Genomic DNA, 27,134 nt, shown 5'->3' on the forward strand with positions numbered 1-27,134 from the left:
AACAGAATTTCAAGTCAAATTGCTGGCTTTGCAAACATTTTACTTTCCACGAATCACAAAACCCCACTAACTTTTCCAATTTTCTTTCAGCAAAATCACATTTCTGAATCAAAAATAAAGTTGCTGGAAAAGCTCAGCAGGTCTGGCAGCATCTGTGAAGGAAAAAACAGAGTTAACGTTTCGGGTCCAGTGACCCTTCCTCAGAACTGAAAGTGTCACTGGACCCGAAACAATAACTCTGTTTTCTCCTTCACAGATGCTGCCAGACCTGCTGAGCTTTTCTAGCAACTTTATTTTGTTCTTGATTTTTAGCATCCAGCAATTCTTTCTGGATGTACAACATCTGTTAGCAAATTCACATAAACTCACACTGTTGTTTTCTTCATCAGTTCTAAAGTGAAGCATGGAGAACAGAACTGAGGGAATTCTGAGAAAGGGTCAATTGGCCCTGAAACGGTAACTCTGATTTCTCAGTACAGATGCTGCCAAACCTGCTGAGCTATTCCATCAATTTCTGTTTTGGTTGGAGCTGAGGGAGAAACTGACATTAGAAGTGAAGTTGGTTCAATGAAGCAATGATGGGGCTGTGATCTGAGCTGTTGCATCATCATCATCACCACATTTCTCATGGGGGCATTGCTGCATATCACTGTTTTCAAAAATATTTGACTAATGTGTGTGTCACTTTCACTTACAAGAGGGAAATTAAATAGAATGACTAGCTGGAAGTACAATCAACACTTGTAAAAAGGCAGGAATTGTAGAAGTGATCTTCATTGTTACTGCACAGTGAGTTGCTGTCTGATACACTTCAGGTGATGACACCATGTTCATAACCCATAATAACTGTTATCTCAAAGACAGAGTCAGAACTAACATCATAAACATCACATGAATAGGAACATTTTACGCATGTACTTTCTTTCAACTTATTCCATCATCGATTCCTAACCTTACATCACTCAGTTATTTTTATGTAAAACATGTCAAACTGTAATACTATCCTATTGAGGTGTTGCAACATCACCCAAAGGATTATGTGGCCAATTTATGTTGGCAGTTTCCACTTATATATAGGTTTATAACTGATGTAGAACAATAAGGGCAGAATGCATGACTCCAAATTGATGACAAAATTATCGTGTGCTCCCTTGTACAAATTACTACCTCCGATCTAGTACTGACCCAACCACCACTTGCACTTCCTTCCGTCTAACAGATGCTCCACCAAACCATTCACCAAGCACCGCCTCCCAACCCCCCACTCTCGACTACCCTCAGTGTCCCTGTAAAGTCTCTCTCCCTTATAGTCTGCGTGTGTTTCTTTTTTTTTATGTTGCAATACGGGCTGCAATTTAAAAATAGTTCATTGCTGTAAAATGCTTTTGATTGCCTCAGGTCTTGAGGCTTAGAATCTTTTTTTAGAACTATGAAAACCTTGCTGTCCTCCCACTTCCCACACCCACCACCTCCCAAGAAGAGACAGAAACATTAAGGGTCAATTCATTTAAGAATAAAAGGTCTGCTGATTCCCATCTTCAAGCCCTGAAATAGAACAACACACAAGATGTTGTTCTTTCAGCAAGCAAACTGACACACCCTGAAACGACATCTTTTAATCAGTTCAAAACAATCAAAGAATAATTTAGTACATACAAGGCTTGTAATGGAAACTAGGTCTGGTTAAATGGCTTTGCACTTATTCTTTTGACATTTTACTGCAGATATTCATCCAGAAAACAAAGCCTAAGGAAATACAATGTAGATCAAACTGAGTACAGACTTCAAAAGTTGGATCTTTCCCACAGTTACTCAGTTATTTCAATTCTGATTTTATCCAACACCCTACACTCTCAGTTGTGTCAAGATCCATATGTTTATGAAAATAACTACTGTCAATATCAGGTATCATAGTATGAGAAACTGGACTCAGTAGCTTTAATTTCTTGCAGATTACCAGGTGTTTTTAGAGTGAAAAAAAAGCACACGTTGCATGTATAAACAGAACTACTTGAAAGGATCAACTACTTTCAAGTTTGTTCCTGGTTGATTAATGCTGTAGCTATGTTTCTCCAAAGTTTGGAGCTCTCTGCAGTCATTTCAGATGGCAAAAATCTGGGCAGAATCAAATGGCAAACACAGCATGATCTTCTCTGACTTCAATTGCTCCCAGACAAAACAATACCCTGAAACATTAACTTGGAATACAGTCTGACTTGGAGAATGAAAACAGGCCATGCAGTGCAAGACAAACTGTTGAAAAAGGATGTAGACAGGAAGAAGGGATATTAGTAGGAGTCCATACCTGTTCAGGGTGTACACAGAGCATTTATTCGATCCAGACTTCTGCGCTTTAGTAAGGGTGGCCTTCCCAAACATAGTCACCTGCTATAGCCACGTTTATAACCTCAGAACAGGACAGGGGCCACATTGCCTGTTCTGTGAAGGTGGCCATGGTAATGAACTTTAATGCATCTGGCTCTTTATAGAATCATGGAATGGTTAATCAGAGACTATTTAACTAGCTGAATCTGTGCCAGCCTTCTACACTAGCAATTTAGCTGGTTTGACTTCTTTTCCCTTTCCCTATGTCCCTGGAAGCTCTTGTCCCTTCAAAACCTCCTCCAATTCCTTTATGAAAATCACTATTGAACCTGCCTGCACCACAGTGAACAGTTTGTACAAGCTGTGAGATTTGCATGTGAGGCTTACAGCACAGCCATGTGAGAAAGGGTGGTGTATGAATGTAATGTTCAAATCTTAATTGTTTGAGGTTGCTGCTAGATGAGTGGATGGAGTGTGTGATTTGAGCAATATTTGAGGCTCACAGTGCAGCTAGTTGCACAAGGCATTTGAAGTTATATTCACCAAAAACCTTGATATCCATTCTCTGCCATTTTTCACTGTTTCCCACAAGATTCAGTTCCTGCATAACTGCCAACAACTGTTCCAACCACAGCCAAATTAAAGCAGTGCTGGCTAGCTTTAATTGGTGCTAGAAAGTTATGACTTTTAACTCAACGCTGATGCATGCAGCCAAGGAACAACATAATTAGTACTGACAAAGTCAATCATCCAAGTGAGCAGGCAGTACAAAGTTGGCATGTTACATGCATTATGTTGAACAGATTGTTCTCTCATTGTAATGCTTGCATCAGTTTTTGGGGACCATTCAATTTAGCCCCAGAAACTTCATATTTGCAGGCCTGTTGGTTTTGAACAGTTTGATTTTGTTTTTATAGTGATTGACGATAAGGGAATGCTCAGGTTCCTTTTCAATCAGTGATATCAATGCCTGTGATTGCAAAGCATTTCAAGTGGGAAATGATCATTTTATTATCAGCCAGTCAACAAAATGACAACACTCAGCAATCATCCAGTAGTTATTCATTAGCACAACATATATCAAACAGTTTCTAACCATTTACATGATATTTTTGAAAAGAAATGCTACTTGAAAACCATTTATTGTTCTGAGCACTGAGAACAAAGGCTAAAGGTACATTTGTGATTTTGAGCTGGATTTTTGTATCCTGCAACTAAAATCAAAACATTACATTCTCTGTCAATTTGACATGGCACTCATTTTAACAATATAAAACCAATGGAAAAACATGCAGTTCAGGAAGGAAGTAAAACTTTCTCGTTAATATAATATGTAAAGATTTACTGAGGCAATGAAATCTTGATTTGCCTTCTCTGTCATGCTTTAAAAACATAAAAGTATAAAAACAGGAATAGGCCATTTGGCCCCTGGAGTTTTATCCATCACTCTATAAAATCATGGCTGATCTGATCACAGCCTTAATTTCACATTCCTGCCTGGTCCCTATTACCCTTGACTCTCCCACAGATCAAAAATCTTCACAACTCAGTCTTGAATAATTCAGTGGCCCAGCTCTCACTGCTCCCTTGTGCAGAAAATTCCAAAGATTAATGATGTTTTGAGAGGAGAAATTATTCAATCTCATTCTTTTTGAATGGGAGACTGCTTTATTTTGAATCTTTACCCCCTTGTTCTGGATTCTCCCAGGAGGGTAAACATTCTCTCATCTCTACCCTGTCCAACGCCCTCAGAATCTTATATGTTTCAATAAATCACTTTTCATTATCTTCTAATCTCCATTGACTACATCCCCACATGCTCAACTTTTTCTCATAGGCAACTTCATCTGAGAAACTACTTCCAATGCCTACCAATCTTATCATATTTACACTCTTTTACGCACTCAATTTCTGTGCCTTTCTACGCTACCCAGATGTTCTGAAAGCTTTTAATATAGTACACATCTTACCCGAACATCATCTCCTTTTAGAAGAAATTCAATATTGTAACATTTGCAGCTGTTACAAAAAGTCCTTTTGAGTTGGTGTATTTCTGATCTCATTGGAGTTTACAGTTTGCCTGTTATTTGTTTGCTATTAGTTATGTATCAACCTTGCATTATTTCATCAGAACGAATCAAGATCTCTCCTAATTCCTGGCCCCAGATGCAGTACGCAATTTTGAAATGTAGTCACAATGGTAGTTTAAAGAAAGACAGCAGTCATTTCATTCACAGTAACAGACAGCAATGAGAAGAATGCTTGGATATCTATGATGCTGTTAGTGGAATAAATGTTGGTTAAATTCTGCAAGAAGTTCTGTTTGAAATAATGTTGACAGTTCGGATTATATGATCGGAATATGAGAACTAATATACATTGCAGAAAACAAATGCAAACTGGGTGGCTACCTTGCAAAACACCTCTGGTCCATGTGCAAGCAATAGCCTGACCTTCCTGTAGCCAGTTATTTTAACACAGCATCCTGCTCACATACCCACTTTTTGTCCTCAGCATGCTGCTGTGCTCCAGCGAATCACAGTACAAACGGAAGGAACAACATCTCATCTTTGGACTCGGCACTTTACAACCTTCTGGACTTAATATTGAGTTCAACACCATTAAATTGTGAACCCACTCCCATCCCTTCCCTTTCTTTTAGCTTCACTGGTTGTATTCTCTGTCACCATGTCCTCTTTTCCCTTCCCCCACTCCAGTAGGACTATCAGTTCTTTGCTATCTAGCAGTAAGACATACCATTTTTCTGCCATTCTCACATTCTGATCACTTAATCAGTACTATCAACACCGTGTGTCCCTAACCCCTCCACTCTCCTCCCCCACAACCCCACACTTGCATAAATGCTGCCCATCTCAGCTCTGATGGGAGTCATTTAGACTTGAAATATTAGCTTGCTGTCTCACCATAAATGCTGACTGGCCCGCTGTGATCTTTAGTAATTTTTGCTTTCAGCTCTGATTCCAGCATATGCAGTAATTTGCACCTACACCACTGCACAGGACCCCTGAGGCAGATAATAAAGGACAGTGAAATCTGATTGGGTAAAAAGAAGCAACAATACGCTTAAGAATTCTAACTGTAGCATTAGAAAGTTACAGCATCAGGCCCTTGAGAGAAAGGCAGGTCTATGACAAGGCATTGTTTCAGTGAAACTATTTTTTTAAATACAAAATATTTACCGAGTTACATCATGCAACTGCACTCCCAGCACAGTTCACATGCTCTTTGCTGGGTAAAACTGCACCTCTATAGTGCATACTAATGCAACTTCCTAGCGCAGTGCACAACAATTGGTCCAACATTTCCATTTCTGCCTCCTTGAGCAGAGCAAATCGAGAGACACAGATGGCACTGGAGTGAGGAATGTTACAGAATTTCATCAGGATCGCAGTAACAGAGAATACGAGAAAGTCTAAAATAGATTTGCTGTGCATGTATGCAAGCACAGTAAAGGAAGTTAGTGAATTGTGGATGCAAATAGCCACAAGGGAATGTGTTGTGGCAATAACAGAGACCTCGCTTCAAAGACAGTAGAACTGGTTACCAAATATACCTTGACGCAAGGTGATTAGGAAATCAGGAAGTGGAAGGGTGATTACAGAGAATATTGCAGCAATAGAGATAGAGGACGTCCTGTAATGGTCAAGTGTAGAATCTATTTGCTTAGAAATATGACAGATACCATTAGACTACTGGATGTATTTAATAAGCAAGCAACGAATGAAAGATATATTAGATAACACTTCCAAACTGATCAGTGAAATGCAAGAATAGTAGAATTGTGACAATTGGCCCAGAAGGAGGCTGGGGGTAGACGGCAAGGCTAAATAATGGCCATTCAACCATCTTGTTTGTACTAGCTGAATAAACCAGCTGCCCCTGTAATCCCAGGTAGCAGCATATGGTTTGTGCCTTTGCAGGTTACAGTATTTCAGGTGCACAGATCCAGTTTTTTTTAATTAATTAAGGGTTTCTGCCTCAATCACTAAAATGCATATGAATTTGAGGCACATACCACCCTTTGGACAAAAATAATTTCTGTCATATCAAGTCTAATCTCGCTATCAACCATTATGTCTGTGCTTCCTGTTAACTGACCTATCCACTAGGGGAAACAGGCCTTCCTTGTAGAGTCTAACCAGCCCCTCACATTTTGTATGCCTCAATTAAGCCTCCTCTCTTCTGTGGAAAACATCTTTGCCTAACCAATCTTTCTTCATATCTGAAAACTCCAAGCCCTGGAAACATTGTAAATCTCCTCTGGACTTGCTTTAGAGCAATTATACCCTTACTGTACGACCAGAACCTTTATGCTAAACTACAGCTGTGACCTAACCAGCATCTCACGGTTCCAGCATTACATCCTTGCTTTTCTATTAATATATCTATCTATCTATCCGCATTCTATCTATCCGGGAGGCACAGTGGCTCAGTGGTTAGCACTGCAGCCTCACAGCACCAGGGTCGCGGGTTCAATTACACCCTCGGGCAACTGTCTGTGCGGAGTTTGCACATTCTCCCTGTGTCTGTGTGGGTTTCCTCCGGGTGCTCTGGTTTCCTCCCACAGTCCAAAGATGTGCAGGTTAGGTGGATTGGCTAAAGTAAACTGCCCATATTGTTCAGGGGTCTGTAGATTAGATAGATTATGGGGGGAATGGTCTGCGTGGGATGCTCCAAGGGTCGGTGTGGACTTGTTGGGCTGAAGGGCCTGTTTCCACATTGTAGGGATTCTATTCTATGATATGATTCACTGAGATCAGGCCCTCCAGTTTTTCCATACTCATTATGCTTGGTTAACCAAATATTTCACACTCCTCGCATCATCCCTCTCCTTTGAGAAGACAGAGGCTTTAATTGAAGCTTTTAAATGCTTCCTCCTTTCTGAATGACAGGATAGCTGAGCCCATAGATAGTAGTGATCATGGATGTTGGGACACAAGGTTAAGTGGAAGACCTTTCCTTTCTCCACTGTCCAATCTCAGATTCAATCCTTATTAAGTGAGCTGGCCTTAAAGTTCGTAAGAGGTAGAAGCAGGAGTAGGCCATTTGAACCATCAAGCCTGCTCCATCATTCAATCAGATCATGGCTATCTATCTGTGTTTTCAGCTCCTCCCACCTGCATTATGCCTATAACTCTTAATCTTCCTACAATGGAAAAATCTATCCAACTGTGTCTTAAATATATTTGATGAAGCTGCCTCTACTGCCTCTACTGCTTCCTTGGGCAGAGAATTCCATAGATTCACCACTGTCTGGGAAAAGCAGTTCCTCCTCATCTCTATCCTAAATGTAGTTCCCTTAACCTTGAGGCTATGTCCCATAGACCTAGTCTCTCCCACCAGTGGAAACAACTTGCCTGCCTCTATCTTATCTATCTCTTTCATAATTTTATGTTTCCATAAAATCCCCTCTCATTCTTCTAAAGTCTAGCGAGTATAGTCGCAGGCAGCTCAACCTCTCCTCATAGGGTTACCCCCTCAAATCCGGAATCAGCCTGGTGAACCTCCTCTGCACCGCCTCCAAAGCCAGTAAATCCTTCCTGAGTATGGAGACCAGAACCGCCCACAATATTCCAGGTGCAGCCTCACCAGCACCTTGTACAATTGCAGCACAACCTCCCAGTTCTCAAATTCAATCCCTCTAACAATGAAAGCCAACATTCTGTTTGTCTTCCTGATTACATGTTGCACCTGTATACCAACTTTTAGTGATTCATGTACAAGTACTTCTGAGTCTCTCTACACAACAGTATGCTGCAAACTTTCACCACACAAATAATAATCTGGTCTACTATTTTTACTTCCAAAGTGCATGATGTCACATTTACCAAAATTGTATTCCATCTGCCAGACCCTTATCCAATCAGTTAGCCTATCTAGGTCTCTCTGCAGACTCTCCCCCTCCTCTGCACCAATTGCCTTTCCACTCAATTTAGTGTCGTCAGCAAACTCAGACCTGTTTGTTACACTCGGTCTCCTCTTCCAAATCATTTATATATATCATGAACAGTTGCAGGCCAATGCTGACCACTGCGGCACTCCTCTCACCACTGATCTCTAACCAAAGAATCACCTATTTATCCCAACTGTCTGCCTTCTATTGGTTAACCAGTCCTCTATCCATGCTAATACATTCCCTGCAACTCCATGCATTCTTATATTGTGAATGAGTCTTTTATGTGCTACCTTATCAAACGCTTTCTGGAAATCAAGTACATAACATCCACCTGCTCCCCCCTACCCACTGCGATTGTTATATCCTCAAAGAACTCCAGTAAGTTTGTCAAACATGACCTTCCCTTCCTGAATCCATGCTATGTCTGCCTGATAGAACACTTTCCATTCAGATATCTTGCTAGTTCTTCCTTAATGATAGCCTCAAGCATTTTGCCAACTACAGACATTAAGCTAACTGGCCTGCAGTTACCTGCCTTTTGCCTACATCCTTTTTTAAACAGCGGCGTGACATTCGCTGTCTTCCAGTCTGCTATGACCTGCCCAGAGTCCAGTGAATTTTGGTAAATTACCACTAATGCATCTACTATAACTTCTGCCATTTCTTTCAACACCCTGAGATGGATTCCACCAGGACCTGGGGACATATCTAACTTTGGACCATCAGGTTTGCTCAGTGCTACCCCTGTAGTGATAACAATTGAATTGAGTTCCTCACCTCACATCGTATCCTGAACATCATTCTTTGGAACGTTAGACACGCCTTTCAGTGTGAAGACTGACACAAAATAGTCATTCAAGGCCTCGGCCATTTTAGCATTACCCAGTATTAATTCCGCCTGCTCATCCTCCAAGGGATCTATGTCCACTTCAGCCACCCTTTTCCGTTTTATATACTTACAAAAACATTTTCTCTTTTTATATTCTGTGCTAGGTTGCATGCATAATCTATCGTTCCTTTCTTTATTGCCTGCCTTATGGTTCTTTGTTGCTTTTTAAAGTTTTTCCAATCTTCCTTTTCCCGCTACTTTTGGTGGCTTTGTAAGCATGAGCTTTTAACTGATTCCCTCCCTTTTTTCCTTAGTTACCCAAGGCTGGCTCTTCCTATCCTTGCTATCCTTGTTTTTGACTGGAATATACTTTTAACAGTACTGTGAAAAATCTCTTTAAAAGTCTTCCACTATTCCTCAAGTTTTCCACCATATAACTTGTGTTCCCAGTCTAACTGAGTCAACTTCTTCCACATCCAACTGTAATCTCCCTTGTTTAAGCATGAAATCTTGAATTTTGATGATACTATTTCATCCTCCATTTGTATCTGAAATTCCATCAAGGAGAGCAGCTTTGCATTAAGAACTGATCATATACTAGCCATCACAGTGCAAAACAGATAAAAAATTACCATTAAAAAAAAATTGGCCTAAATGTTCACTGACTTGGAGTCTAAACTTTTACAGCCACTTCTAACAGTCCAATGACAGGTCCAAAAAATTGAAAAGCACTTAAACTTACCAGGATTTCCCTGTTTAAAATTCTGACGACGAGAATGTTTTAGCATTAAATGAGCCAAGCAAAAGTTCAGATTTAAAGGAAAACTTTCACCCATATATTTTGAAGTGTAGTCACCATTATAACATAGGGAACACAGCAATTCATTTCCCCACAATAATGTCCCATAAATATCAAAGTGATTGTGATTAGCTTATCATGCTTGAATGATTTAATCATGCATTTGTCTGAGTCACTATCAATGTAAACATTTATTCCATGATTGTCTTTGGAAAAGTGATGACAAGCTGTCTTCTTCAACCACCAGATCTTATATGAGGGCCTTACACTGACAATACCATTGGCGAAGGTGTGTCAGCACTTTGATTCCCCCAAAAAAAAACGCAGAATGGTAAATGGTTTGAAGACGAATCTGGAGGTGATGACCATGTCTGCCTTGTGTGATCGTTCCTCTAAATGGTAGAGATCACTGATTTATAGGATTTTGTTGAAAGAACCTTTGTGAACTGATGCACCGTGACTTGTAGATAGTATACGTGGCTGCCACTGTGCATCAGTGGTGAAGGGACTGTAAGTTTATAAGTCATGAATGGGGCATCAATGAAGTGGGTTGCTTTGGTGCTGAACCACGTGAATATTTCAGAGTTTTACTCATCCAGAGAGTATTTGAGGCACAGTGTGATACTTAACATAGACAGGCTTTGAAAAGTTAAGGCCTATGTAACAAAAATCTCAGCTTCTGACCTGCTCTTGCAGCCACAGTATTTATTTTGGCTGATGCAGCTACATTTCTGACCATGAGGCCATATCACCAAGTTGAATAGCCATCTACTCTTGATTGGTGTCAGAGGATCCACATTCACCATTGCTATGTTCACGATGGTGAGGTCTCAGTTCAGTTCCTTCAAGACAGTTTTCATCCCCTTCCTCTCTTCTGAGGCGCGGAGGTAGGAGTGCTGACAACTCAATGTCTCACACTAACCGCAATCAACACAAAAAGTGATCTAATATTAACCTAGAGATAGTAGGAACCGCAGATGCTGGAGAATCTGAGATAACAAGGTGTAGAGCTGGATGAACACAGCAGGCCAAGCAGCATCAGAGGAGCAGGAAGGCTGATGCTTCGGGCCTAGACCCTTCTTCAGAAATGGCATTTCTAAAGAAGGGTCTAGGCCCGAAACGTCAGCTTTCCTGCTCCTCTGATGCCGCTTGGCCTGCTGTATTCATCAGCTCTACAACTTGTTATCTAATATTTACCTAACTCGATAATAGTACCAGATAAGTAGTTGACAACGCTTAATTACTGGTGTGAGTGCAATCACACTGCAGCTTCAACAAGAAGAGCTGAAATCTTTGTTATTTTGAAATGAAACATGTGGAAATCAGCACGAGCCACCAAATCTGATACCTAAATTACAGAGTGATTTCACTTTAGGAGTTCTAAATTTATAAAGCATCTTTAGAAAATTCTAAGCTGATGAAAGGCGCTGTATGAATGCATGCCCTGATTTTTAAGTAAATGGCCTACTGTGTATTCGTATTTTCATGTTTAGCCATCTAATTTCCAAAACTGCAAGTTGAATGTTGCAGAAATATATAACTGAACACAGGAATTGTTTCAATCTGTGTCATTCTCATGAAAAAAAGACTCATAAGCTCAGGCCCACTACAGATGGAAGTAAAATCTCTAGAATCTTACAGGATAGAAGGAGGACATGCGCCTCATCATTTCTGTGCTTACACTTTGAAAGAGCTATTCAATTAGGCCCATTCCCTGCGTTTTCCCCACAGGCTTGCAAAATGTTCCTTTTCAAATATATATCTAAGTCGCTTCTCAAAAATACTATTGAATCTGCTTCTTCACTCATGTAGCTTGTGCATGCCAGATCACAAGGCACTGTGTTGTTACGATATCAAGATGGCACAGTAGGGCTACTTGCATAACTGCCAATATAATGTAAAATAAATTGGCAACTAGTGGCAGGGTACCAAACTGGCATATTTCCACATGCTCTGCACAGTCCCAGGAGAAGTAGATTATAATTATGTAGCTCAAATCAAAGCTTGTTCAGCTCTCTCACATCAACTGACATCATCTGATCTATTCTACCCAATAATTATATGTGTTTTCAAATGGTAATTTCCAATACAGTACAGGTGTTCTACACTTTATAAGCCACAGCATCACAGTTATGCTCTTGTGAGGAGATGCAGTGTTTGAGCTGTACTTGCCTTGCAATTCACATCATCTAATGTACTTGGTTTGAGAAACAGCATGGGAGCAACGTATATCCCTGAACAATATGGAAGGAACAACTTAGGGATAAGTTTTATTGATAAACAAACCCACAAATTAAATTGGCAAAATATAATGCTATATAAATTATATATTAATGATATGACAATATCATCATTTTATATCATTTCTGGCTTTCAAAAATCTTTACACTGTACATATTTTTACTACTAAGTATATTTAATTTTGGTACTCAAATGATGTTAAATTAGCATATATGGTCAGTTTCATCGAAGCACAATTTTTGATGTTTCTTCCTTTCAATATGCCTGATTAGTTCTACAATTTGTACTTGTACAATAGACAGCAGTGGGGGAGGTGTGGTTCAGCGAAAAAGAGAAAGAGAAAGAAAAAAAGACAGACGGCCAGGGAGAGTGTGGGGGAGGAGAAGGAGGAAGACTCTCATTTAGCATGGACACACCTCTTTCCCTCTCCAATGCCATCTCTGGTCGTGCAACTCTATCACCTTCTCCATATAACTGTTTCCATTTCACCTTTGCCCTCCGTATCACTGTTAGCTGTGAAATGAATTTTTCCAGTTCCAAATGTCCAAGAGAAGAATTACCCATAGTGCAGAACTAAATTTGGAGAGGACACAATTTTAGGTGATATTAAAATTAGTATTTTGCTGGTAAAAGATGCATGGTTCTCGTGGCCTGCCCACAGCTTACCCAAGAGAGTACTTGATGTTGAGACTGGATTTAAACATCCTTTCATTTTCCAGTGTAGATATCAATCACTTTATTCATCAGAAATATCAAACAAGCAGCAATAATTTTAAACAGCAAATCCCTACGATAAGGATACAATTATCTGAATTATCTAAATGCTTTCAATCTTCTTAAAGGTGCAGCATTTATGGAGAAAGAATTGGTCATGTATCAGAAGCAGCAGTCACACATGCTGGAATCAGAGATAACACGGTGTGGAACTGGAGGAAGACAACAGGACAAGCAGTATCAGATGAACAGGAAAGTTGACGTAATAAAAACCAAAAAGAAGTGCAGATGCTGTAAATCAGGAACAAAAACAAATTTGCTGGAAAAGCTCGGCAGGTCTGGCAGCATCTGTGAAGGATAAAACAGAGTTAATGTTTCCGGTCCGGTGTTAACTCTTTTCTTCTTCACAGGAAAGTTGACATTTCAGGTCGGGACCCTTCTTCAGAAATAGGGAGGGGGGAAGGGAGCTGGGAAATAAATAGAGAGGAGGGGTGGGGCTGGGAAAGGTAAGTGGGATGCTAATAGGTGACAGCAGGTAGGCAGTGGTGGGGATTGGTCAGTGGGATGGGTGGGAGAGAAGATGGACAGGTTGTGTCAGGTCAAGGAGGCAGGGATGAGAGGAAGGTTTGGACATGGGATGAGGATGGGGGTTGGGAGATTTGTAAACTTGTGAATTCCATGTTTAGGCCATTGGGCTGTAGGCTCCTGAGGCACAGTATGAGGTTTTGCTCCTGCAGTTTCCGGGTGGCATCATTGTGACACTGGAGGAGGCCCAGAATGGACATGTCACCCAGAGAGTGGGAGGAGGAGTTAAAATGGATAGCAACTAGAAGGTGTTGTCATCTGTTGCATACAGAGCGCAGGTGCTCTACAAAATGGTCTCAGACTCTATACTTGGTCTCAATGATGTACATGAGGCCACACCGGGAGCAATGGATACAATAAACCAAGGTGCTCTCAAGGTGCTGCCAAACACGTTGAGTACTTCCAGCACTTTTCATTTCTGAGCCCAGTTTTCAGCGTCTAAAATATTTTATTTTGTATCAGGAAATTGAGCATTGCCTCCCAATATCTTAAGCTCACTCATTTTTAGTGACACGTTTTGTGAATCCACTCTTACTAGCCAGTGTTAATATTCCTGTGTTAACATCCTCCAACTCAACAACCCATTAATATCGCTACACTTTTCTAAATTTCTGATTCTGACTGACAGCTGTGACTTCACCTGCTTGGGTCTAACCTATGCAATTCCCTTCTTAAATGTCTCTGCCTCTCCCCTCCCTCTTCAAGTTGTTTGTTAAAAATGACTTATTTAACCAAGTTTTCCACTCTTGTTGCAACATTCCTCCACCTGGCTGCAATGTAAAGTTCTGACAAATCAAAGCTGTTGAGTGGCTTGTGACACTTGACTACAGTGAATGTGCTACGTATAACAGTGTTGTGTATGTTAATGATAGGGCTTTTTGAAATATATCATTCTTCTAATTTCTTCATCATGCCTTGTACATCATCCAATTATTTTTATATTCTTAGAAAAAGCCTGAGCAGCAAGTTGACAATTTCATCAATCGGGAAAGGTTTCATGAATGAACATTTACCCAATTTACGTATAGGAGGGAGAAAGAATATGCGAGGGAAGAAGACAGCGAGCGGGAGAAAGCAAGAGAGAGAATGTTTGATGAGGTGGGTATGAGGGAATGAATGAATTTCAAAATAAAACTTGTCATATTGTTACATCATTCTGTTAACATCCACCAACCCTCCAATCACCAAAACAGCAGATGAGTCAAATGAAGCCACTGTGTTTCAGCTAAAAAGTTTGAAGATGAATGTTGGCCTGGGTAATTTGAACTCTTTCAAATCAAGCTCCAAGATAATTTATCACCATCAGTACCATTTCTTTTTTAACTGTGGAGTTAAATTAACTTTTTTCTTTAATCACAAACAGGAATTCCACTCATTCAATAGGGTCAACTGGTGCTTGAGCTTAAAAAGTAAAATTCTCCTCTTTACTTTATGAATTGGGTTAATTTTCCCTTTTCTTTAATAAATCCAGCAGCATGTACCTCACACTGACCCACATAGTTCTAAAAATCTATTTGCAGGAATCTCAAACTGCACAAAGCCAGTTGATTTACATTCCATTATTGACTCCCTGCTTAGAAATTGTATGACAGTGTAAGCAGTTGATTGCAAGTCAGCATGCCATTTTACATCTTACCAGATTTTTATATTCAATATTAAAGCAAATCAAAATAATAATCAAACAGACTATCTTCCACCTATTTCACATAACCATAACTGGCCCCATTTTTGGATTTTGCGCAGAGGTCAAAATCCCTATCCATTCAACAGGCACAAATCTTTTGAAGGTCCCTGGAGTGGGAAATGAAGCTGGCAGGTAAGTTTAATTGAGTGGGTGGAAAGGTGACAGGAAGAATGTTGGTTACTAAGTCGGTGGCAAGTTGAGAAGGATTGTGATTACCAACGACAATCAGCAGCAGGAACCTGTTTTTAATAGGTTAGCATATCTTGCATATTCATCGAAATGCACCTTTGCTAGATTAGATTCTACATTTAGAATGCAATTTGCAGAATGCAAGAAACATGCTTTTGATTCACAACTGGTTAAGGATGGCGTGAAGTGGGTGAAGCAGTCTCCCTGTTGGATTTGAATTAAGTAGGAGTTACTTTTCCTGGACCAAGAACTTTGTTGAAGCTGAACAGGAAGCATTGATGGATTGAGATCAGGTAGCCAGTGCAAAAAAAGCAAGAGGCTTGGTTGACCGAGGAAGGGGTAAGGTGACTGTGAAAAATAATTGAGGCCAGGCTGAATAAGAGAGCTGACATCTCCAATCAGGCTCATGGGTGTCTGAGACAGGAAGTTCGGATGGTCAATATCTATAGTAGTTACGTCAAGTGTGGTTGTGATGAAATCAAGGGTTATCCAGGGAAGGTCAATTCTGAGATCCTGAGACTTGATAATAACAGAAAGCAGGTAATAGCAAAGATGATAGTGGGACGGTCAAATAATGATGGATAGCAGGTTGAGGATAGTGTGTAGAAGGTCCGGCATGTTTGGGATGTAGGATCTGACCAATGATGTTGGTTGACAGTCTAATGTAACATCTCAACTGCATCTAGATTCAACTATCAAGATTGCTTGATCTCATGAAATACCACCGAGTAAGTGGCAGCAATTCCAGGATTAAACATGCTTTACCAAGTACTGGTTACCACTGAATGACAAACAGTAGATGCAGAAATGACATTCCGACCTGCAAGCCTCTGGGATAATGGCGGAGCCAGTGACATTGAGTGATACATTGAGGTAAGAGCATTGACCTGTCTAATTAGCTGGCTGCTGCATGATTGCACCGGGTCAGATGCTTTGCCTCGGAGAGAAGATATTGTGTACTTCTAGTCTCATTATCAGAAAACTCAAAGTGAGAAGACAATTACACCCAGTTTAATCCTTGTATATCAGTTCTTAAATGTGGTAGATTCCTGATTTTACTGAATATGTAGAAGGGTATCTCTAGCAGCATAAACATTCAGATATATTTATTACAGCTACATGAGTGTGGCTCATGGAATAAAGCGCATGTAAGGCTTAAAACATTGTAAATACAACTCAATGTGATTAACAGTTTTAATTATTGAAATGATCATAGGTCTGGGATATTTTTGTTCTCCCAGATGGGGTAAATGCCATTCACAATAGCTGTTACTCATATTGTAGATATTTGGTAATTCATATTGGAGGTCCTTGAAATGGTACCACTATTATCAAACTGTAAGACAAGAAGTCATTACTGAAATTTATACCTGCACCTCTGCAGTAACCAAAATTTAATGTTGTAGAGATAGAAGGAACTGCTGATGCCTTGAGGTCTGAGATAACAAGGTGTAGAGCTGGATGAATACAGCAGGCCAGGCAGCATCAGAGGAGTAGGAAAGCTGATGTTTCTGGTCTGGACCCTTCTTCAGAAAAGTAGGGTCCAGACCCGAAACGTCAGCTTTCCTGCTCCTCTGATTCTGCCTGGCCTGCTGTGTTCATCCAGCTCTACACCTTGCTATCTACTTAATGCTGTCGGTTGTGCAAATGCAGAGGGAGAGGGCGACAGATAATGACAGCGAGGGGTGATAAAATTTAAAACAGCAAAGAAACGAGGCTCTCACCTAGCAATGGACATCCTCCTGGACTTAATCTTCTAAAACACCTTCCCATATTGTTGCTCTAAGACAGGCTAAAGCTTGTCCTTCCAGCTTTCTCCTTAAAAGTTCTGACTTTCTACCTTTAATGCCCACAACCTAGAAGGTTAATCTTTCCAAAGAGGCAAGGATCAGGGCCTTCCTGATACATTAACATTTGCATGTTTAGCAAGGAACCAAATATTGGACAGAAAGGAGGTAGTAACTAAAGCCTGTAGGGAATTAGATAATGGAGTCAGCGTGACTAAAGGGAATAGTAGTTGGCAAGCAGACCACGAACACAAAGGGACAGGTGGTCTGAGATGCATTTGTTTTAATGCGAGAAGTGTAGTAGGTAAGGCAGATGAGCTTAGGGCTTGGATCGGTACCTGGGAGTATGATGTTATTGCTATTACTGAGACTTGGTCAAGGGAAGGGCATGATTGGCAACTAGTTGTCCCAGGATATCGATGCTTGAAGCGGGATAGAGAGGGAAGTAAAAGGGGTGGAGGAGTTGCAATACTGGTCAAAGACAATATCACAGATGTACTGAAGGAGGGCACTATGGAGGACTCAAGCAGTAAGGCAATATGGGTAGAACTCAGAAATAGGAAGCGCGCAGTAACAATGTTGGGGCTGTACTACAGGCCTCTCAACAGCGAGCGTGAGATAGAGGTACAAATATGTAAACAGATTATGGAAAGGTGTAAGAGCAACAGGGTGGTGGTGATGGGAGATTTTAACTTTCGCAATATTGACTGGGATTCACTCAGTGTTAGGGGTCAAGATGGAGCAGAATTCATAAGGAGCATCCAGGAGGGTTTTCTAGAGCAGTATGTATGTAGTCCAACTCGGGAAGGGGCCATACTGGACCTGGTGTTGGGGAATGAGCCCGGCCAGGTGGTTGAAATTACAGTAGGGGACTACTCTGAAAATAGTGACCACAATTCCGTACGTTTTACAATACTCATGGACAAAGATGACAGTGGTCCTAAAGGAAGAGTTCCAGACTGGGGGAAGACCAACTATATCAAAACTTGGCAGGATCTGGGGAAAGCAGATTGGGAGAAACTGTTTGAAGGTAAAGCCACAATTGATATGTGGGAGAGTTTTAAAGAGAGGTTGATTAAGCATGCAGGAGAGACATGTTCCTGTGAAAATGACAGATAGAAATGGCAAGATTAGGGAAACATGGATGACAGGTGCAATTGTGAGACTAGCTAAGAGGAAAATGGAAGCATACATAAGGTCTGGGCAACTGAAGAAAGACAATGCTTTGGAAGAATCTCAGGAATGTAGGGCGAATCTGAAATGAAGAAATAAGAGGGCTAAGAGGGGACATGAGATATTGTTAGTAAACATGGTTAAGGAAAATCCCAAAGCCTTTTTTTCATATATAAAGAGCAAGAGGTAACTAGAGAAAGAATTGGCTCACTTAAGGACAAAGAAGGAAAGTTATGCGTTGAGTCAGAGAAAATGGGTGACATTCTTAACGAATACTTTGCATCGGTATTCACCAAGGCGAGGGACATGACAGATGTGAAGGTTAGGGATAGATGTTTGCTTACTCTAGGTCAAGTCGGCATAAGGAGGGAGGAAGTGTTGGGTATCCTAAAAGGCACTAAGATGGACCAGTCCCCAGGTCCAGATGAGATCTATCCCAGGTTATTGAGGGAAGCGAGAGAGGAAATAGCCGGGGCCTTAACAGATATCTTTGCAGCATCCTTAAACACAGGTGAGGTCCCGGAGGACTGGAGAATTGCTAATGTTGTCCCCTTGTTTAAGAAGGGTAGCAAGGATAATCTAGGTAATTATTGACCAGTGAGCCTGATGTCAGTGGTAGGGAAGCTACTGGAGAAGATACTGAGGGATAGGATCTATTCCCATTTGGAAGAAAATGGGCTTATCAGTGATTGGCAACATGCTTTTGTACAGGGAAGGTCATGCCTTACCAACTTAATAGAATTCTTTGAGGACTTGACAACGTTATTTGATGAGGGAAAGGCTGTAGATGTCATATACATGGACTTCAGTAAGGCGTTTGATAAGGTTCCCCATGGCAGGCTGATGGAGAAAGTGAAGTCACATGGGGTCGAGGGTGTACTAGCTAGATGGATAAAAAACTGGCTGGGCAACAAGAGACAGACAGTAGTAGTGGAAGGGGTTTCTCAAATAGAAGACCCGTGACCATTGGTGTTCCACAGGGATCTGTGCTGGGACCACTGTTGTTTGTGATACATGTAAATGATCTGGAGGAAGGTGTAGGTGGTCTGATCAGCAAGTTTGCAGATGACACTAAGATTGGCAGAGTAGCAGATAGTGAAAGGGACCGTCAGAGATTATAGCAGAATATGGATAGATTGGAGAGTTGGGCAGATAAATGGCAGCTGGAGTTCAATCTGGGCAAATGCGAGGTGATGCATTATGGAAGATCTAAGTCAAGAGCGAACTAGACAGTAAATGGAAAAATCCTGGGGAAAATTGATGTACAGAGAGACCTAGGAGTTCAGGTCCAATTGTTCCCTGAAGGTGGCAACGCAGGTCAATACGGTGGTCAAGAAGGCATATGGCATGCTTTCCTTCATCGGACGGGGTATTGAGTACAAGAGTTGGCAGGTCATGTTACAGTTGTATAAGACTTTGGGTCGGCCACATTTAGAGTACTGTGTACCGTTCTGGTCGCCACATTACCAAAAGGATGTGGATGCTTTGGAGAGGGTGCAGAGGAGGTTCACCAGGATGTTGCCTGGTATGGAGGGTGTTAACTATGAAGAAAGGTTGAGTAGATTAGGATTATTTTCATTAGAAAGAGGGAGATTGAGGGGGGACCTGTTTGAGGTCTATAAAGTCATGAGGGATATAGACAAGGTGGATAGCAAGAAGCTTTTTCCCAGAGTGGGGGACTCAATTACTAGGGGTCATGAGTTCAAAGTGAGAGGAGGAAAGTTTAAGGGAGATATGCGTGGAAAGTTCTTTACGCAGAGGATGGTGGGTGCCTGGAACGCGTTTCCAGCGGAGGTGGTAGACGCAGACACATTAGTGTCTTTTAAGATGTATCTGGACAGGTACATGGATGGGCAGGGAGCAAATGGACACAGACTATTAGAAAATTGATGATAGGCTTAGACAGAGGATTTCAATCAGCACAGGCTTGGAGGGCCGAGGGGCCTGTTCCTGTGCTGTAATTGTCTTTGTTCTTTCTTTGTTCTTTGTATTAAGTGTGAATTGATTATCGATTTCCAACACTAGACTAACAAATTACTCATTATTCAAAGTGACAGCCTGCCTCACATTCACTTTTGACATAGAATTGCTTTGAGCACTTCAATTAATCTTTCTTCCTGCAAAAAAAAGCTGAAGGATCCAAAAATGTAACTGCAGTGTTTGAATATATGACTTACTAATAAACACAGATCTTCTTACCCTCCTTTTCATTGCTCTTAATTGACAGTCTTCTTCAGGTTTGTTAAATATTTACTTCTTTAAAAAAAAACTACATGAAGTGACCTAAAAATGCTGCAAACATTGCTACATAATTGTATATAACAGACTGCCCTTTTAAAAGCCAATACAGAAATACTCAAGCAACCACAGGCACTAAGGCAAGATTTTTTTCTCTTCTTCCTCGCTGGCAACGTACAAAATTAAAGTATCTAATTTTGTCAGGCGTTCTTTTTAAGTAATGTTAACCAGTAGGTTGGGACAAAATCTTATCAGCTCAACAGCATCACAACCGAGGAGAAACATAGAAGCTAATTGTACTAATGCTACTGAGTTACGTATTAGGCTCTGGTGAGAGCAGATTTGCACGACAATGTTGCACAGTCTCATAGGACTGAATTTTCCCAGTCCCTGAATGATGTGGGCAATGATGACTCAGTTGGGAAATGGTGGTAAGATTAAAAGAAAGACATTTTCTATGTTGGAAAAAAAAGTTAGATTTTGCACAAAAGGTTTGAATGGTGAGACAAGAATCTCACTTGAGCAGTGAAAGAACTATTTGTATGCATTAACATCTCGTTACTATTCATTCTTGCCTTACACAGTTTATTATTCTCCCACATGATGGAGAGAAACCAGACAGGTTTAATTTGGGACATGAAGTTCAAGTGGGTACCTAGCAGATCCAACTTTTCACTTGATCCTCCAGGCCTTCACTATGGCCAGCTTTCCCCAACATCGCCAGGTATGCTCCATGGACAGCAACGGCCTGCACTCTTGACCATAGAGGTTGTTATCACATATGCAAAAGCATCACTACATCAGCATAGCATATCTCTAAGTCAATTAGAATACAATTCATCACTTCAATGCTGCACTTTAGACAGCGCCGGAATCTTGCACTGTAATGATGTTCCCAGGCTGCCTCCACACAGAGGCCATCTTATGGATTGCAGCAGCTTGGACCTGTTAGCTTGCTCTCTCAGTGATTAATCACTTTGCGCCTACTTGGGTGCTCTCAGAATCTCTGCGTTCCCTTACTACACCTTCTTCAACAGTGCTGCTTTTCAGGAATAACTTGTTCACTGCACTTCTGTCATGTACTGTCTTTTAGAGCCGACATAAAGCCAACCAGTTTATCACAACTGTCAGCAATAAACAGTCAAAGGACTGGACGTGTTGCTGTTCAACACCATGCTACATCAACATTTGCACCTGCATCACGTACCAGCAGCTAACGCAATAAATGAACTAAATGTGCTTCAACCGAATGGCCATGGCTCAAAGTCTAAAGGCAGTGGTCCTCATCAAATCAAGGGTTGCTGTCATCAGTGATGGGCACTCTGATACAGTAAGTCAAGGGCATCATCTGATAACGGTGCAAGGGCTTCAACACAGTCAAGTAGATGCTCGGCTTGTGCAGGGCCATGGGTTCTATATCATTACAATCTGGGAACTGGGCTATAGGTTAATTCTTTCAGTCCCATGCAACCAGTCACGAGGTTAGTGGGAAGCCAGTTGGGGTGCTACACAGAGGTCAGCCAACCCATCCTTCTGTGCTGGTGAGGAGGATAGTCCACGGTCAATCCTGAACAATGACAAGGTGCTATGCTCTGCTGGACAGTTGGGAAAGAATACCCTTTTAGGCAGGCTTTTAAAGGTACGACAGGTCACTCGTGCAGTTCTTGTAGGTGCAGTTACATAGTCTGTCGGTTAGACAAGTGATGATACAAAATGGCGATACATTTATGAATGTGAGTCCCTATTTTCAGTGAAGTGTCAACCTGTGCCATCTATGTGCCCTCAAAAGCTCTCCTTTACTGTTTCCCTCCTGTTGTGTGTACTGTGGAGGGCTGCTTGTAGACAGCAGCAAGATAAAGAGTGCCCCGCTGGCTTTAGATATGGTACTAGTGATGAAAGTTCTGGCAGATCTGGGCAGTGTCCAGAACATCTGCTAATAGCGAGTACTTGATCGTGTGACTGGCATTCTCTCTCACACATACATAATATATGTTGTGCATATATAATGAAGCAAGCAACGAAGAACAGCAAGAACTAATGTGTGGGAGCTCGCACAGAGAAGATCCCAAGAAACCCCCTGAAATTGACATGTAGCTTATTTTTGGTAAAATTCAGCATATAACTTTTGCTCTGATGCAAGGGCTTAGCATTACTTATTAATTATACCTTCTACATTCATAGTCAAGTCATTAATTTACACTGACAAACAACAAGGGTTCCAGCACAGAATCCTCTGGTATATTAATTCCAATTAGAAAAACAACCCTCCACCATCACCCTTTGACTCCATTAGCATGCCAATTTTGGATCCAGTTTGCCAACTTGCCTTGGATTCCATGGGCTTTTACCTTTTGGACCAGCCTTCAATGTGGGACCTTGTCAAAGGTCATACCGAAGTCCATGTAAACTACATCAACTGTGCCAACCTCATCAATATATTTAGTTACCTTTTCAAAATCTCAATTTAATTTGTGTGAAAGGGTCACCCTCTAACAAACCCATGCTGACTATCACCGATAAATCACCGCCTTTCCAAGCATTGATTAATCCTGCCCTTCAGAACTTTTTCCAATAATTTCCCTCCCATGATGTCAGACTAACTGGTCTGTAATTACCTGGCCTAACCTTGTTGCCCTTCTTGAACCAAGGAACCACATTAGCTATTCTCCAATCATCTGGCACTTCACTTAATTATCTCTACCAGGGACCCAGCAATCTCCTCCCTTGCCTCCCATAGCAGCCCAGGATATATCTCATCAGGCCCTGGGGACTGATGCACCTATATGCCCATTAAAATGCCTAATACCTCCTCTTTATTAAACTAAATGTGTTCTAGAACCTCATCATCCCAACTGAAATCTCCCGCTCCAATGTCTTTCCCCTCTGTGAATACAGATGAGAAATATTCATTACGACCTTACCCACATCCTCTGGTTCCATGCACAGATTGTCCCTTTGGTCGTACTGGTTGCCAACTTTTCCCTGGTAATCCTCTTACCGTGAATATATTTTTTTAAAAGCCTTAAGGTTTTTCTTAATCCCATCCATCAAACATATTTCAAGGCCCCTCACTTTTAAGCAACCCACTACAATCAGTGCTTTGAAGGGGTCCCCCATTTTAATGCACCATACCTGACATATACTTCCTTCTTTTTCTTTACAAAACCCTCACTAACCTTTGGTGCAGAATTTGCTGGACCTACTGCCTATGCCCTTCACTCTTAAAGGAACAGGCTAGCCCTGAAGTCTCACTAGTTTTAAAAGACTCTCAGTTTGCAAATATAGTTTCAGCTGCAAGTAGCAGCTTTCACAGTCCATGTCTGCCAGATCCTGTCTAAAAATATTGAAATCAGCCTTCCCGCAATTTTGACATTTGATTTATGGACTATTTTTATTCCTTTCCCTAATGATGTTAAAACTTAGAGTATTATATGTAAGAAAACATAGCACTGAAGTAAATAATTGTGAAAGTGTTCTAAGAGTTAAACTGAGGGAAGGTCATGCTGTCACTAGGAGATAGTAGGAACTGCAGATGCTGGAGTCAACGCTGTTACTTGTATTTGATTTCATTTGGACATACCATTTCTATCTTTCCTTTTGAAAACTGAATTTCTTGAACAAGATTGAAACCCTCTGTCGACATTTGTGTTTTTCTTAAAACAAAGAGACTACCATACAGACCAGCCACTTGCAAGTCACACATTTTTGCATTCCATCAAGTGGAATGAAAACAGATAATCAAATCCCTAATGTAAATGAAAGGCTCCCCTCCAATTGGTTCACACCATTGTGAAATATAGTGACTGCTTTTGGGATGGCACATCCAAATGCAATGGCCTGTTTTCAAGCATTGGCCACTGCAGCCATTTATCAAATCTCTCTAGAATGCACAAATGAGCAGAATACTCCAAAGGCCTTACCAAAAATGATCTGGAAAGAAGAGTTGGCCATTTGGCCCCTCAAACCCCCTCTATCATTCAGGACCTGCTATTTTCACTTTTTCTGACCCCTTTACCCTCCTGAAACAGGAGAGACTAACACTGAAGAAAGGCTGAGGAGAGTCTCCCTCTCCTTGGAGTGGTGTATCTCATTGTAAAAGTGTTCATCGTTAAGTAAAAAAGCAACTGCAAATTGAGACAGAAAATGCTCTGTACAACCACTTCAGAACAATAACTGTATAAAGTGGCAGGAACATTGAAATGCCACACTGCACCCACTCAAGGAACTGCCAACTGTATACTCCCTCGTTTTAACTTCCATGGACTGTAACATCTTTGACAGCTTGGGAAAATTAGTTTCAATAAATTCATTACAAAGTGTGGAGCTATCAGCTGCACACCATGTTATCTCTGACTCTAGCATCTGCAGTTCTTGCTATTTCAGTAAATTCATTTTGTTCTTTGTTTAACTGAAGGAAACCTTTCTGAGTAAATTCTTCAGAGCCCCAAAATGTAAATTATGTGTAGTTTCAAAATCAATGCATCTGCTCTAAAATCTAAAGCAAAAACCTGATAAAGTCAAATGAGGAGCCAGAGTAGAGGAATCATTTCAAATCTTATTTCATTGTAACATGGATTAGGCTTGCACATTCTTGCTTGTAGAAAATTAAGGGATGATTTCACTGAGGTACTTATTATGATCAGAACCGAATAATCAGCATGGCATTATGCCATGTGGTCTAATATACATCTGCCGGCACCGCATTTCACAATCCCACACTTATGTCCCGAGATCTATTATCTTCCTCAACTTCAACTACCTGTGAGTCTTCCTTTTAACCTATTTATTTCAATTAGCTTGTGCCACCTTTTAAAGTACCACCTTTTAAAGTAGTGTATTCCATACCTATGTATCTCTGAGTGGAAACATTGCTTCTTACCTTTCCTTTCCAGACTATGCAAATTTCTGATTATTATGTACTTTAGTGAAAGCTGGATAAACATGAGTGAGAAAGCATTTTTAAAAAAGTAGTCGCCATCGTCCCACAGGGTTGCTCACTCAGTGGAGGGAGACAAGTAGTGGTAGTTTAACTCAAGGATCACTGCATCTCAGGCAAGGGTGAGCTCGAGAAGGTGAAACTTTCACATTAACCTCAGCCAGTACAGGAATTGAATCCATGCTGCTTGTATCACTCTGCATCATAACCCAACTATCCAACCAACTGGGGCTAACCAATCCCTGAGAGCATTAGAGTAGGAATGTATGCTGAAACAGTTTGATGAGAGGTGGTGGTGCAGGGCTTAAACAAGAACATAGGCTAGTGGACCAGATGGCCTATGCATGCTGTAATTCTAGCCAACCTAAATGAAAATTATTAATTGTTAAGTTAAACTCCTCACTTTTCTGTTTGACAAGATACCTAATAGTTAAAATGGCCCTATACTTACGAGGCTGTGGGAATGCTCCTGCTCCCCTTCATCCTCAAGCATTATAGTCAAACGACGCACATTTTGGGCTCAGCTCTTCTTGTGTTCTCTGATTTCTGGGTCCCGAAAGGCCAGGAAAATCCAGCCAGCATGAGCTCACATTAGAAACGGGTACAATGAACGTACAGAGATAACAAGGTGTGGAGCTGCATGAACACAGCAGGCCAAGCAGCATCTTAGGAGCAGGAAAGCTGATGTTTTGGGCATAGACCCTTCATCATAAATGGGGGCAGGGAAGAGGGTTCTGAAATAAATCGGGACAGAGGGGGAGGCAAATCAAAGATGGACAGAGGAGAAGATAGGCGGAGAGGAGACAGACAAGTTAAAGAGGCAGGGATGGAACCAGTAAAGGTGGGGAGGTAGGGAGGAGATAGGTCAGTCCAGCGAGGATGGACAGGTCAAGGGGACAGGATGAGTTTAGTAGGTGGGAGATGGGGGTCGGGCTTGAAGTGGGAGGAGGGGATAGGTGGAAGGACAGGTTAGGGAGGTGGGGACAAGGTGGGGTGGTTTTGGGATGTGGTGGGGGGGGGGGGTAGGGGAAATTTTGAAGCTTGAGAAGTCCACATTGATGCCATTAGGCTGCAAGGTTCCCAAACGGAATATGAAGTATTGTTCCTGCAACCTTCAGGTAGCATCGTTGTGGCACAGCAGGAGGCCCACGATGGACATGTCGTCTGAGGAATGGGAGGGGGAGTTGAAATGGTTTGCGTCTGGGAGGTGCAGCTGCTTATTGCAAACTGAGCGTAGGTATTCTGCAAAGCAGCCCCCAAGCCTCTGCTTGGTTTCCCCAATGTAGACGAGGCCACAACAGGTACAGCAGATGCAGTATACCACATTAGCAGATGTGCAAGTGAATCTCTGCTTGATGTGGAAAGTCTTCTTGGGGCCTGGGATGGGGGTGAGGGAGGAGGTGTGGGGGCAGGTGTAGCACTTTCTGCGGTTGCAGGGGAAAGTGTCGGGTGTGGTGGGGCTGGATGGGAATGTGGAGTGGACAAGGGAGTCACGGAGAGAGTGGTCCTTCTGGAAAGCCGACAAGGGTTGGGAGGGAAAAATGTCTTGTGGTGGGGTTGGATTGTAGATGGCGGAAGTGTTGGAGGATGATGCGTTGCATCCGGAAGTTGGTGGGGTGGTTATGTGAGGACGAGGGGTATTCTCTTTTGGTTCTTATTGTGGGGGTGGGGGGCAAGAGATGAGCAGCAGGAAATGCTGGAGACACGGTCGAGGGCG

At 41.5% G+C, this 27,134-nt stretch overlaps 1 protein-coding gene across 5 annotated transcripts in view; it reads right to left on the reverse strand.

Moving 5' to 3' along the window:
- LOC125448871 (catenin delta-2-like) overlaps nucleotides 1-27,134 on the reverse strand; it is a 1,175,930-nt gene that overhangs the window by 985,420 nt on the left and 163,376 nt on the right. The window lies entirely within an intron of this gene.

This window comes from Stegostoma tigrinum, chromosome 2, assembly GCF_030684315.1.
Source record: "Stegostoma tigrinum isolate sSteTig4 chromosome 2, sSteTig4.hap1, whole genome shotgun sequence".
NCBI classification, from domain to species: domain Eukaryota; kingdom Metazoa; phylum Chordata; class Chondrichthyes; order Orectolobiformes; family Stegostomatidae; genus Stegostoma; species Stegostoma tigrinum.